Source organism: Macaca thibetana, chromosome 15 (assembly GCF_024542745.1).
Source record: "Macaca thibetana thibetana isolate TM-01 chromosome 15, ASM2454274v1, whole genome shotgun sequence".
Taxonomy (NCBI): Eukaryota; Metazoa; Chordata; class Mammalia; order Primates; family Cercopithecidae; genus Macaca; species Macaca thibetana.
Window position 1 is genome coordinate 47,990,804 of NC_065592.1, and position 12,590 is coordinate 48,003,393.

The 12,590-nt window shown below is 41.5% G+C and overlaps 1 long non-coding RNA gene across 1 annotated transcript; it reads left to right on the forward strand.

Annotated features, from left to right (window-relative positions):
* Window positions 1–3,710: 3,710 nt before the first annotated feature.
* On the forward strand, window positions 3,711–12,267 carry LOC126937451 (uncharacterized). Its single transcript, XR_007719732.1, has 3 exons — window positions 3,711–3,999; window positions 9,975–10,087; window positions 12,168–12,267. It is a non-coding gene; the product is annotated as an uncharacterized LOC126937451 (long non-coding RNA).
* Window positions 12,268–12,590: the final 323 nt, after the last annotated feature.

The following is a 12,590-nucleotide window of genomic DNA, read 5'->3' on the forward strand; positions in this document are numbered from 1 at the left end:
CTTGGTCCATTGGGGAAGGCAAATAAGCAGTTACAGAACAGGGATAGAGTTCCTAGGGGTATGTCAGGTGCACAGGAGTGGCATCTAGCCCAGACTGGGGATGGGAAATGGGCTTTGGAAGATTTCCTACTGGAGGTGAGCTGGGGAAGGGTAGACATTTCCTCTCTTTTTTTTTTTGACAGTAGTCATTCTAACTGGGGTGAGATGACATCTCACTGTGGTTTTGACTGGCATTTCCTTCCTCTTCTCAAATGAGATCAGCTACAGAGATTTGATTACCTGGACTCTGGGATACAAGTGGAGAACAGGCCAGGAGGTCAAGCCAGGCCAGCAGGTCAAGCCAGAATTTATGTGGGCACAAAATTGAGGGTAGCCCAGAAGGTGGGGGTAAGCCTCACTGAGTCCAACAGAATTAGGCTGGAGGTCTTAAACTCCTTCTGCCTTGAATTGGGATTGGCACTAGAACGTTCCAGATAAGGCGCTTTGGTGGTAGCTGTGGGGATGTAAGGCAGGCAGACTTGGATCCTGTTCGCTACTCTTCTGGATGACACTTTCCTTTTAGAAACACTTTCAGTTTCAGGAAGCAAATGAGGTGAAGCCTAATAGAACTCTAAGAAAATTGAATTCAAAGACTTTCTAAAAATACATGTGCGTGATACTATGCTTCTCTCTTCCTTCTCCTTGTTCTTTTTCTTTTTCTTAATTTCCTCTTCTAACTCCTTCTTTTCCTTTTTTCTATTCGTATTTGTTGTGGGTGCACCATTGAGAAGTCAATTATTTATGATACATCAGTTCCTCCTAAAAGATGTAGGGAGCTTTGTTTTTGTTGCAAAAGTTTATTATTTTTGTTCTGGAATTTATTAAAGTATGACCTTTCTAAGAACATTGGAGGCCCGAGTCCTGTTCTCAGCTCACATGGAGTCCTTTGGCATGTCCAGGTTTTCTTTGCCTGGATGTTGCATAAGGAATGGCCTATCTTCATCAGTGCAAAATGTACCGTGGGAAGCTAAAATCTACTAACTATGTGATTGATGGTTGCTGGGTTTGTAAAATTTCAGGCAAAGGGAAAAGCATCATATTGGTATACATGCTTTCCTAGCAACAGAATGTTTCCTTCCAGCATTACTTTTTAAATATGGTCTGTTCGGTTTTGACAATAGTTATCATTTATGGAACTATACAAAAGGCCAGTGCTGGGGAGGGGTGGGGGTGTCAGCAAATTACAACCCACAGCCTGTATTTTTTGTTTGTTTGTTTTTAATTCTGCAGCTTGTTTTGGTAAATAAAATTTTATTGTAACAGAGCTATGTTCATTTGTTTATGTATTGTCTGTGGCTGCTTTTGTGCTACAATAGCAGATTTGAGTAGTTGCTACAGAGACTGTATGGCCCACAAAGCCTAAAATATTTATCATCTGACCTTTAAAGAAAAAGCTTGCAGGCTCCTCTTCTGTGGCAAGTGTTGTACATGGTTGCCATATATGGCTGCTTAGGCTGTGCACTGCACGAAGACCAGTGTGAATGGCGCTCACTGGGGTTGTGCAGTAGTGGTCTTGGCATTGAACATGTACATTTGTTGGGCATAGACTAAAGTTGTTTACAGGCAATAGAATAGGGTGCTTGAAATTTACTTTGAAATTCTCCAGCAAAACAAAACATGCCAACTGGTGGGGAGAATATAGGTGGAACACAAATGATAGAATTTGGTCATTGTTGAATCTGGGTGATGTGTACATGGGTTTACATATGTTTGAAATCTTATTTTGTTTGTTTGTTTTTGAGATGGAGTTTCACTCTTGTTGCCCACACTGGAGTGCAGTGGCACAATCTTGGCTCACTGCAGCCTCTGCTTCCCAGGTTCAGATGATTCTCCTGCCTCAGCCTCTCAAGTAGCTGGGATTACAGGCGCGTGTCACCATGGCCAGCTAATTTTTATATTTTTAGTAGAGATGGGGTTTCACCATGTTGGCCAGGCTGGTCTTGAACTCCTGACCTCAGGTGATCCACCTGCCCTGACCTCCCAAAGTGTTGGGATTACAGGTGTGAGCCACTGTGCCTGGCCTGAAATCTTTTATAATAAAAAAGGTAAGACAAAAACAGAAATAGGTCAGTGATGGATAAAGATTAAGTCCAAGAGGAGATTGGTGGGCAGACCGGGATTGTCACAGTAATCTTCTTAAAATGCAATCATGCAGATAATCTGGAGTTCTATGAATTATGTTTGGATTTGGGCAGTGCTCTTTGAATGAAAATGGATTAGTTTTTTCACATTATCTTCTCCCTTCCCTCATGCATTACCTTTAGATCTAAGTTTAGTTAGGCACACGCTTTTTATTTAGTCAAATCTTAGGTGATTATGATTCCACTTCCTTTACTTGGTCAGTTCTGAGATTGTCATCCTTCATGGACTTCACATGGACCTAAATCACAAAGACATTTAGGTCAATGATGATGATGACGATACTTGTGGTGCTTTCCAGTTTAATGAGGTTGTACATCCTGATGAAAAATGTGTTTCTTTTCTTTAATGGTAAACTTTGGTTTGCAATTGTATAGAAAATAAGATTTCAATGCATGTTGTGGTTCATACCAACTGTGCCTGAAACAGATGCATCTGGCCCCAGAAACTTACTTCATGTTGGATTGTGAACCTTCTGCTCCAGGAGATGTGTACAGATAGCTCTTCGTCTCTTCATTTTTTCCTCCTCTCATTGTCCCTTCTTTCTTTAATTATACTTGATGAAGACTTACTATGAGCAAGGCATAGTTCTGGGCACTAGAAACAAACAACAACAACAAAAAACCTCAAATAAGACTGGTTCTTCCCTTGGGGAACAGATGGAACCAGAGGAGTAAGCCAGTGAAGACCAGGGTGGTAAGTGCTAAGAGGGAGGCAAGCTCTGGGTGCTAGAGATGAGTAGGGTAGCTAAGGAAATGATAGAAATGATAATAATGAAAATAGCTAACAATTATTGAGCATGTACTGAGCATGCCAGGCACTTTGCTAAGTGCTCTATATCATGACCTTATGTAATCCCTATAGGAAACTTGCAGGGCATATACTGTTTTAACCTCTATCACATAGGAATCCGTAGGTTACACAGTGATGAGTGGCAGAGTGGGGATTCAAAACCAGGTCAAAGCCATCCTATCCAATCTGCTGTGGCACTCAGAACAGAAAGAACTTCCTGAGCAGAGACTCAGAAGTGTAACAGTATAGTGCTCATTAACTCTTTGGGAATTCATACAAGATTGGCTAAGCATGATAAATGTAAGGTTATTATTCCCTACTGCAAGATAATAAAAGTATCTCTGAGCACAAACTGGTTAGTTATGGTATAACATCAATTTTGATCTCTTGGAGACATAATCTCAGGTTATTAGACAAGACTGAAGAAAAAGTAGAAGACTAGAAAATTAGAATGTGTGTTCTTATTAAAAAAAGGTTTAATTTTCATTTTTGTCTATTGTCCCAGGGAAAAATTAAATGGGCAGAATGAAATTGTAATCTTTTAAGGGAGAGATGAGTAGACTTAGTGTGACTCTACTGGGTTGAATGTGGGAATCTTAGAGATGGACGCTTAGAAGCTCTTTGTTGTCTATAAGTGGAGAAAATATTACATATACAACTTAGCATTATAATTATTCATGTTGAACACTTAGCAGGTGAATTAAAAATATTCTCTTTTGTAGCAATATTTTAAAAGTTCAGAAAGAAAAGCAGGTAGAAAAAGGTGGAAGGAGCTGACTTGCTGAGTCTTCCGGCCTTCATCTTTCTCCTGTGCTGGATGCTTCCTGCCCTCAACCATCAGACTCCAAGTTCTTCAGCTTTTGGACTCATGGACTTACACCAGTGATTTGTCAGGGGCTCTTGGGCCTTCGGCCATAGACTGAAGGGCTGCAGTGTCGACTTCCTTACTTTTGAGGTTCTGGGACCTGGACTGGCTTCCTCGCTCCTCAGCTTGCAGACAGCCTATTGTGGGACTTCACCGGTGATCACGTGAGTCAATTCTCCTAATAAACTCCCTGTCATATATACATATATCCTATTAGTTTGTCCCTCTAGAGAACCCTGACTAATACAGGTTTTGGTACCAGGAGTGGTTCTATAGGAACAGAATTTTAAGGATGGATTTCTTTAGTTGGTTTTGGGGTTTCTGGAGTTGGCTGCTTAAGCTGATTAGACCTGAAAATGCTGAGGACTCTACTTCTAATAGTATAGAAAACACTGATAGTCTTCGGTGTGAACTCTTTAGAGAGTTATGCAGAATAAATGCATTTGATACTCCTGATTCACTGCTCTTGAGAGGCAAGAAGATTAGTGACTCTATACATAGTACCTTTGACTGTATGTGGAGAACCAAGGAATGTAATGAAGTTGGTTGGTTGTTCCTAAGTTCGCTTGACAAAGTAATGAAAGAAACTGTTGAGCTCAGGGATTGTAACTCCCCCGGCCCCAGAAGCACATACTGAGCCTCAAGTTTTCTAAGGTTGTCCTGAGTGACAGTCTTATCTCTTGTAGACAAAGGGCTGAAACTGTGGAAAATCACATACAAGTTCTTATCATGTAAGTGGCTGACCTGCAATGAAAGGTGCATGCATGCACAGTCTCACCAGGTGTCTACTGTTAAAGTGAGGGCATTGATTGGAAAAGAATGGGACCCAGCAACTGGGAATGGGGATGTGTGAGAGGACCCTGATGAGGCTGGGGACACTGAGCCTGTAAACCCTGGTGAGGCTTTTTTGACAGAGGAAACAGCCTCCCCACCCACCATTTAGGAATGGGAATTACTTCTCAGCTACCTCTGCTAACATCTGGTGAAAAAGGTGTGAATGTCAGGGCCATGATGCTTCAAGACTTGATGGGTGCTTGAGAGGCACCAGAGCCAGTGGCTTCCCAGCTTGGTTGCTAAGAACCCTTTTTCCAGTTGGATGACAACTCTCAGAAGACTGGACATCAATGAAAGGAGTCAAACTGTGACTTGCTTTGTATCCTTCTTTCTGCCATTGCCATAAAACCAAACCAATCAAATGCACGAAACAAACACATATTTTAAAAAGTGGAAAAGTTGGAAGTGGATTTGGGACCATGTTATAGGTTCTGTCACTGTCTTCCAGGAGCAGAGGGCACAGATAAAGTTCACATTGTCAAGACAAGATATATGAGAATAACCATGAGAAAGTTGGGAAAGGACTGGAAAATAATTAAAATAGCTTGATATTGCCGCACAATTCCATTATATAAAGGACAAATACAGGCAAAACTAACCTCAGTTGTTGGAAGTGAATATAGTGGTTACCCTGTATATGTTTGTGTACTGTGTGGTGACTGGGATGGAGCTTGAGGAGGGCTCTGGGGGGCTGGCATCTGGGAGCTGGTGTCATAGTGTATTCAGTTTATAAAAATTCATCAGGTGGTACACTTATGCTTTGTGCACTTTTTAATATAAACTTCAATGAAAAGTTAAAAAATTAGTATGATACTATCAGCAGGATAGACAGAAAGATAGAGATAAGAATAGGTAATCCCGGCTGGGTGTGGTGGCTCACACCTGTAATCCCACACTTTGGGAGGCTGAGGTGGGTGGATCACTTGAGATCAGGAGTCCAAGACCAGCCTGGCCAACATGGTGAAACTCTGTCTCTACTCAAAATACAAAAATTAGCCAGGTGTGGTGGTGCATGCCCATAATCCCAGCTACTAGGGAGGCTGAGGCAGGAGAATGGCCTGAACCTGGGAGGTGGAGGCTGTGGTGAGCCAAGATCGCGCCACTGCACTCCAGCTGAGGCTGCTGAGCAAGACTTCATCTCCAAAAAAAGACAAAAAACTAAAAACTAAAAACAAACAAACAAAAAAATAGGTAATCCCGAAATGTATCTGATAATTTAGTATTTGATAAAAAACGAAATCTCAAATAAGTGAGGAAAAGACAGATTTTTTAAATAAAGGGTTCAGGACAACTGTCTGACCATTTGGCAAAAATAACATCAGGTCCCTTCACCAGAATGAATTTGGGACAGCTTTATACTTTCAATATTAAAAAAATGAAACTTTAGAAGTACTAGAAGGAAATACCCACATGTGATTATATAACACCACAATGAACATCAACAGACACATGGGTACTTGGGAAAAGTTATTTTTAACATTATCTCTTATGAGTATAACTAACAAACAAAAGAGTTCAGGCTGATATCCATAGTCTAGTGGATGTTAGTAATGTAAATGTCATAATGAATAGCTTCTAGTCTATAATATAGACAAGTTTATGGACAACTACATTTATTTTTATTTTATTTTACTTTTATTTTTTTTTTTTTTGAGATGGAGTCTCACTCTGTCCCCCAGGCTGGAGTGCAGTGGCGTGATCTCGGCTCACTGCAAGCTTCGCCTCCCAGGTTCACACCGTTCTTCTGCCTCAGCCTCCTGAGTAGCTGGGACTACAGGCACCTGCCACCACCCCCGGCTAATTTTTTGTATTTTTTAGTAGAGAGGGGGTTTCATTCTGTTAGCCAGGATGGTCTCGATCTCCTGACCTTGTAATCCGCCTGCCTCGGCCTCCCAGAGTGCTGGGATTACAGGTGTGAGCCACTGCACCCGGCTAAATTTATTTTTAAATGTGACATGTGTACAGGTGAATCTGATTTATTTGGAAGAAATATTTACCCTTTCTTTTTGGATAATTATGACCTGGCAGAATTCAGAAGTGTGGGTATCGCCAAGCTCACCTAGGCCGTATCTTTACTGTCTCTACCAACAGTGGCTCTGCTTTCACAGGAGGTGGAAGATGTGGATTTTTAATTTGTTCTGGATGAGAGATTTTACATCAAAATGAGCTGTGTGTCTTTTTGCAGCTGCTGTCATGTTGTTGGAGATTGCCACATCAAGTGACCCAGTCTCAGTAAGACTCTATTAAACACATTTTCAAGTGAACCATCAAGGAGTCCGTTTCTCAGTTGTTCAACTGTGAACAGTGTGCCCTGCCCTAGCCAGAGAATTATTTTGTGTCTGATTTGTTCATATATGTTTAAGAAAGAATAAGATATATGTCTGTATCTATATATGCATACATACATGGATGTATGCATAGATACACATAATACATATTTTAGTATATATTTGGAATAGCATATGCTTTTGGTTTGAAAACGTCTCATACTGTAAAGTCTTCTGGCTATTAGGGTGAGTTTCCCCTATCCAAATTTAGGTATATTGAGTTGAAGGAGACCGTAACTAAAAATACTCTGGCTCCATCCGGAACATGGGGATCCTCTGGGATTTGTTTCAATTGACCACATTCCTATCATAATGATTTTGAGCATGGATTTTGTTCCCCAGGATGTGAGTCTTCCAAAAAATTATTCTGCTAGGTTTTGTTTATTTGTTTTAAGAAATTTACCTCCAGATTTATAAATTCTTATGGGTCAGAAATATACACATTTTCAACACAGATCAAAACTGTCATAAAGCTGTTGTTTATAAGAGAAATACGGGGTGAGTGAGGTAGGGCCTGGTTCTTTGAAATTGTTTTTCACTGCATTATTTGAAATGTAAACCCTTGGGAATTGTGTATGTTAACCAATAATTTCGTGTGCTTCTAATTGCCATTTAACAGATAAATTAAGAGGTGTGGGAATGTCAACCAGCACAAGCTAACATTATTAATTGATCTTGCTGCTTTATTTTTATTTTTATTTTTGAGACAGTGTCTAGCTCTGTCACCCAGGCTGGAGTGTAGTGGCGTGATTGTGGCTCACTGCAGCCTCAACCTCCTGGACTCAAGCCATCCTTCCACCTCAGTCTTCTGAAATGCTAGGACTACAGGCACATAACACTGTGCTTGGCTGATTCATTTTTTTGTGGAGACAGGGTCTCCCCCTGTTGCCCAGGCTGGTTTGATCTTACTGCTTTTAAATAAATGCAAAGAGGAACAGAAGGAGAGATGAAAGTATATAATAAGAAAAATCTGGCCGGGTGCGGTGGCTCAGGTCTGTAATCCCAGCACTTTGGGAGGCCGAGGCAGGTGGATCATCTGAGGTCAGGAGTTTGTGACCAGCCTGGCCAACATGGTGAAACCCTGTCACTACTAAAAAATACAAAATTAGCTGAGCGTGGTGGCACATGCATGTAATCCCAGCTACTTGGGAGGCTGAGGCAGAAGAATCGCTTGAACCCAGGAGCTGAAGATTGCAGTGAGCCGAGATAGCACCACTGCACTCCAGCCTGGGCAACAAGAGCAAAATTCATCTCAAAAATAAAATAAAAATTAAAAAAAGAAAGAAAGAAAAGAAAAATCTGCCTCAACTTTCAGATCAGAAAAATCATGACATTTTGACTGTAATGGAGAATTCACTTTATGCCAATTATGACATTATTTGGGTTCATACACTGTTCCAATTTCCCCCAATCATCTGGTTACCACCAGCTGCAATGTATGTTTAAGTAAATTAATTTTCAACAATAACCTTGTAGTTGCAATCTAAGTGTAGTTCCACAGAGACCCAAAACAAAACCAATGAAAAACTTATCATTCTTCATGAAGTCACCATTTGTTGTTTGTATCTGAAAGAGCACTCTCTCAGACAAATGCAGAAGAGTGAGGTCATTTCTATACAGAGCAATAAGCATAGATGGAACTAGTCTACGTCAGGGACTAGGCTGACTGCACCCTGTCCTCCACAGGAGGGAGCCGAGTATGTGTGTGGGGAGTAAGGGACCGACCAGTGTTGTTAGAAGCCGTCAGTCTGTGCTGGGGAGCCCGTGGAATACCTGATGTCTAGGAGGGGCCTTTTGGTGGAGATTCGTAAATGACAGGTTGTGGAAGCCACAGTTAATCAGAAAGGAGCGCTGTTACCTCTTAAATGGTGGGGATGACACAGTGGAAAGAAGGAGACACACATGGGTGGCAGAATGGACTTTTCTTTCTGTCTTGGTTAATTAAGGCACTTAGAAAAGGCTCTAGAGTGGATTTCATATGAGCAGGCCTAATTTGCAGTGTAATTCTAAGTGCTGTTTAACAGATAAATGGATCCACTTGCTAATTTGAACCCCCCCTTTTTTTTTCCTGTCAGGAGGAGACTCAGGGGTTGAATCAACCATCTTAGCTTGTCCCTTTGGGGGCATCTAGGAGTCACCTTATAGATTATTTGTGCCATTTTATTTTCAGACAAGGCAACTGAGATTAAGAGACCTGTTTAAGACTCCAGCTCACTCTCTCATTCTCATTTAGTTCTCTGGTGGAAGGATATAAATTCAGCCCTTAGCTCCCCGTTCCTCTTTCTCCAACACTTCTTCCATTATGATTTTGGGTGATGTCAATATCCCAAAGGACGATGTGTCCAATATCTGGCCCATCAGTTCTTCGACCCCATCTTCTGCCGTGGTCTTTTCCTTCATTTTGCCTCAGCTACTCATTCTGTATAACAGCGAGACAGTTTCATTACCCATCATTGGATCTTCTTCACAATTTCAATGTCAACATTTCACTCTTTGGCTTCCTGCTCCTATTTTTCTAGCAAATTCCCTTTAGTTTCCCAGTTCCACCAATGGATCAGGCTGGGACATCCAACCCATTGACTTGACTGCCTCTCACCCCTCCCATGCCTCCTTTTCTGAACCTGGCTTAGATTCCATGGTCCAACATTGATACAGACTCACTTGCCTATGTTCTCTTCTTCCATTGTCTTATCACCAACTGTTGAATTACATATGTTTGGTCGATCGCTATCTTCTCCACAGACTATACATTCTTTGCTCCTTGCTGTAGCCCAAGTGCCCAGAACATAGTTGGCACAAGGTAGGTACTCAATAAATATTAGTTGAATGAATTAATAAATCAGTGAAGGTGAGAGTAGCTTTCAGAAGGGTCAAATTATATTTTTGCTGTAGAGTAGTTGAGCACATGGTTCTGTTTTAATTATTTTGAATGCTATGTTATTTCTATTTTTCTTCATTTCTTTTCTCCCCTCCCTTAGAAAGAAGAGCGTTTTTCTGAAGAACATTCCTTATGTTTTCCTCTTGAGGAGCTGATCACAGGGAAGCCTGAGAGTCACTGTCCTTGCCCCTCAGAGTATGCAGAGGGCAGGAGGTAAGGAGGGAAAGATTATTTGATGGGTGCTGACTCAGAAGCCATCCCATTGTCTAACCACAAGCTCATGGTTATGTCTTGGAAAGAGATATGTCAACAAGAGTAAGCTGTTGCCTTAAGTAACAATTTCTCGGTGTCTTTCTGGCTTTTTGGAATCTACCTCCAGGTGCAGATGATTCAGTAGGCAATCGGAATATGTGTTAGGAGCTTGGGGTAGAGGCTCAGATGGAGGGAGAAATTTGGGAACCAGCACTGTAGGGTTATAATGCAGATGTAGATGAAGATGTAACCTTCTCAGGGAGAATGTTTACAGAAAGAGCAGAGAGAGGAGCCATGGCAAAATCCTGAGACGTGAGCCCAGCATTCCCAGAGAGCTGTGGTGCCATCAGAGCATGATGACAAAAAGACACGTGATGAAACAAAGCAAGCACGTTCACATATGCAGCATGCACCATCGCACACACAGCTGTAGTGCCGTAACACCTGTTGCTTGGAGATTTAGACACTCATATAGGCTTATTATAATTTGTCTAATTGACAGGAATTAATTTACTAAAACATAAAATGAGAATTGTAACTTTGAAAGGGAGAGTGGTAGAGTGGAAAGGACCAGCCAGTAGTGTTACAAAGCCTTTTTTTTTTTTTTTTTTTGGAGGTGAGGTCTCACTCTGTCACCCTGCCTGGAGTACAGTGGTGCAAACTTGGTTCACTGCAACCTCTGCCTCCTGGGCACAAGCAATGCTCCCACCTCAGCCTTCTAAGTAGCTGGGAACACAGGTGTGTGCCATGATGCCAAGCTAATTTTTGTATTTTTGGTGGAGACAGGGTCTCACCATGTTACCCAGCCTGGTCTTGAACTCCTGAGCTCAAGCAATCTTCCCCCCTTGGCCTTACAAAGCTTTTTAATCTAGCTCTGGCCATGGCATTAATTGCCCTCCTGAGCTCAAATCCCAGGCCTGTGGCATTCTAGCATCTCTGGGCCTTGGTTTTCTCATCTTTGTTTATTTTTATATTTTTTGAGACAGGTCTCTGTCTGTCACCCAGGCTGGAGTGCAGTGGCCTGATCACGGCTCACAACAGCCTTGACCTCCCAGGTTCAAGCGATCCTTCTACTTCAGTCTCCAGAGTAGCTGGGATCACAGGTGTGCACCATCATGCCCAGTTAATCTTTAAAATTGTTTTGTAGAGACAGGGTCTCACTATGTTGCTCAGGCTGGTCTCAAACTCCTGAGTTCAAGCAATCCTCCTGCCTTGGTCTCCCAAAGTGTTGGGATTACAGATGGGAGCCACTGCTCTCCAGTGGCTCCCAACTGCACTGGCCAGTTTTCTTATCTTTAAAATAAAAAAAATGGTTACTACTCAGTGAGTCCGAGGGGCAGACACAAGTAGCATATCAGAATTGGGAACAGTCCCCCATAAGAGCATGCATCATATGTGATCTGAAAAAGCACACTGGATTTTATCATCAAATTTTATATTTGTAAAATGAACAAAAATTGTACATATTGATTTTGGAGTTCAAGCGACTGAAAGTAAAGCTCAACCAAATTTTCTTGGCTGTGGGACAAAGGTCAAAAGAGGCAGAGAAACCTGGGACTAGATGATTTACAAATTGTTCGATTCTGCAACTCTATTTATAATATTGACAAATCAATGTTTGATTGCTACTTTTAATTGCTGCACTTTATTAGGGGGTACAGGAAAAACAGCTCATTCCAAAGACCTGTGTTTCAGCAAATAAAGAATCTTTAAACAAAATAAATCCCAACAAAGATAGTGTGGCAGACATGATGACGCCCCTGGTAAGCCTTCTTCATGAACTGTACACAAGTAGCTGATTGAGGCTCACTTGTTCAGGTATGGATTTGCCATAGCATTCAGGGTAAGGCTCAGTGGTGCACTCCCTCACAGGGAGCACTCAGCTGGCTTGGTTATTAGATCCCAAGCAGGTAATAATTACAAGCCCAGTAGCTCCCTACTGAAATTCCCCTACCTTCTAGGAGCTTTCAAAGAGTCAGAAATTAATACACAGGGAGCAACGTGTTCCTATGAATACTTTCCCTTTGTGATTAATGCTTAGATGGAGAAGTACGGCAAACACCTGAAAGCATTTGTGGCAGAAAGGACCCATGACCTAATCCATGAAAAACACAAAACGGACCACCTGCTCTGTAGTAAGTAATGCCATATTGAAGTACAATGTCAATAATAAAAGCTGATTTGGTTAGTTCATGTATTTCTACTTAACTTGTTTCTCTGAAGTGCTCTTTTCTGAGAGCTAATTGTTGAAGCCATGGAAATGACAATTTTACATCTTTGTTGTAGAATTTTATGTTCTGCTTACATGGAGTTTTAAGGATCAGTTCTCATTTTTACTAGGATTTCAGTAATTCTCAGTCCTTTTAGCAGAAGTTACTGTGCATCAAAGGGTAAAGGTAAAAGACAAATCTCTACCTCAAATGCCAACGAAATAATTTCATATCAACACTGGATCTCGGGCAGC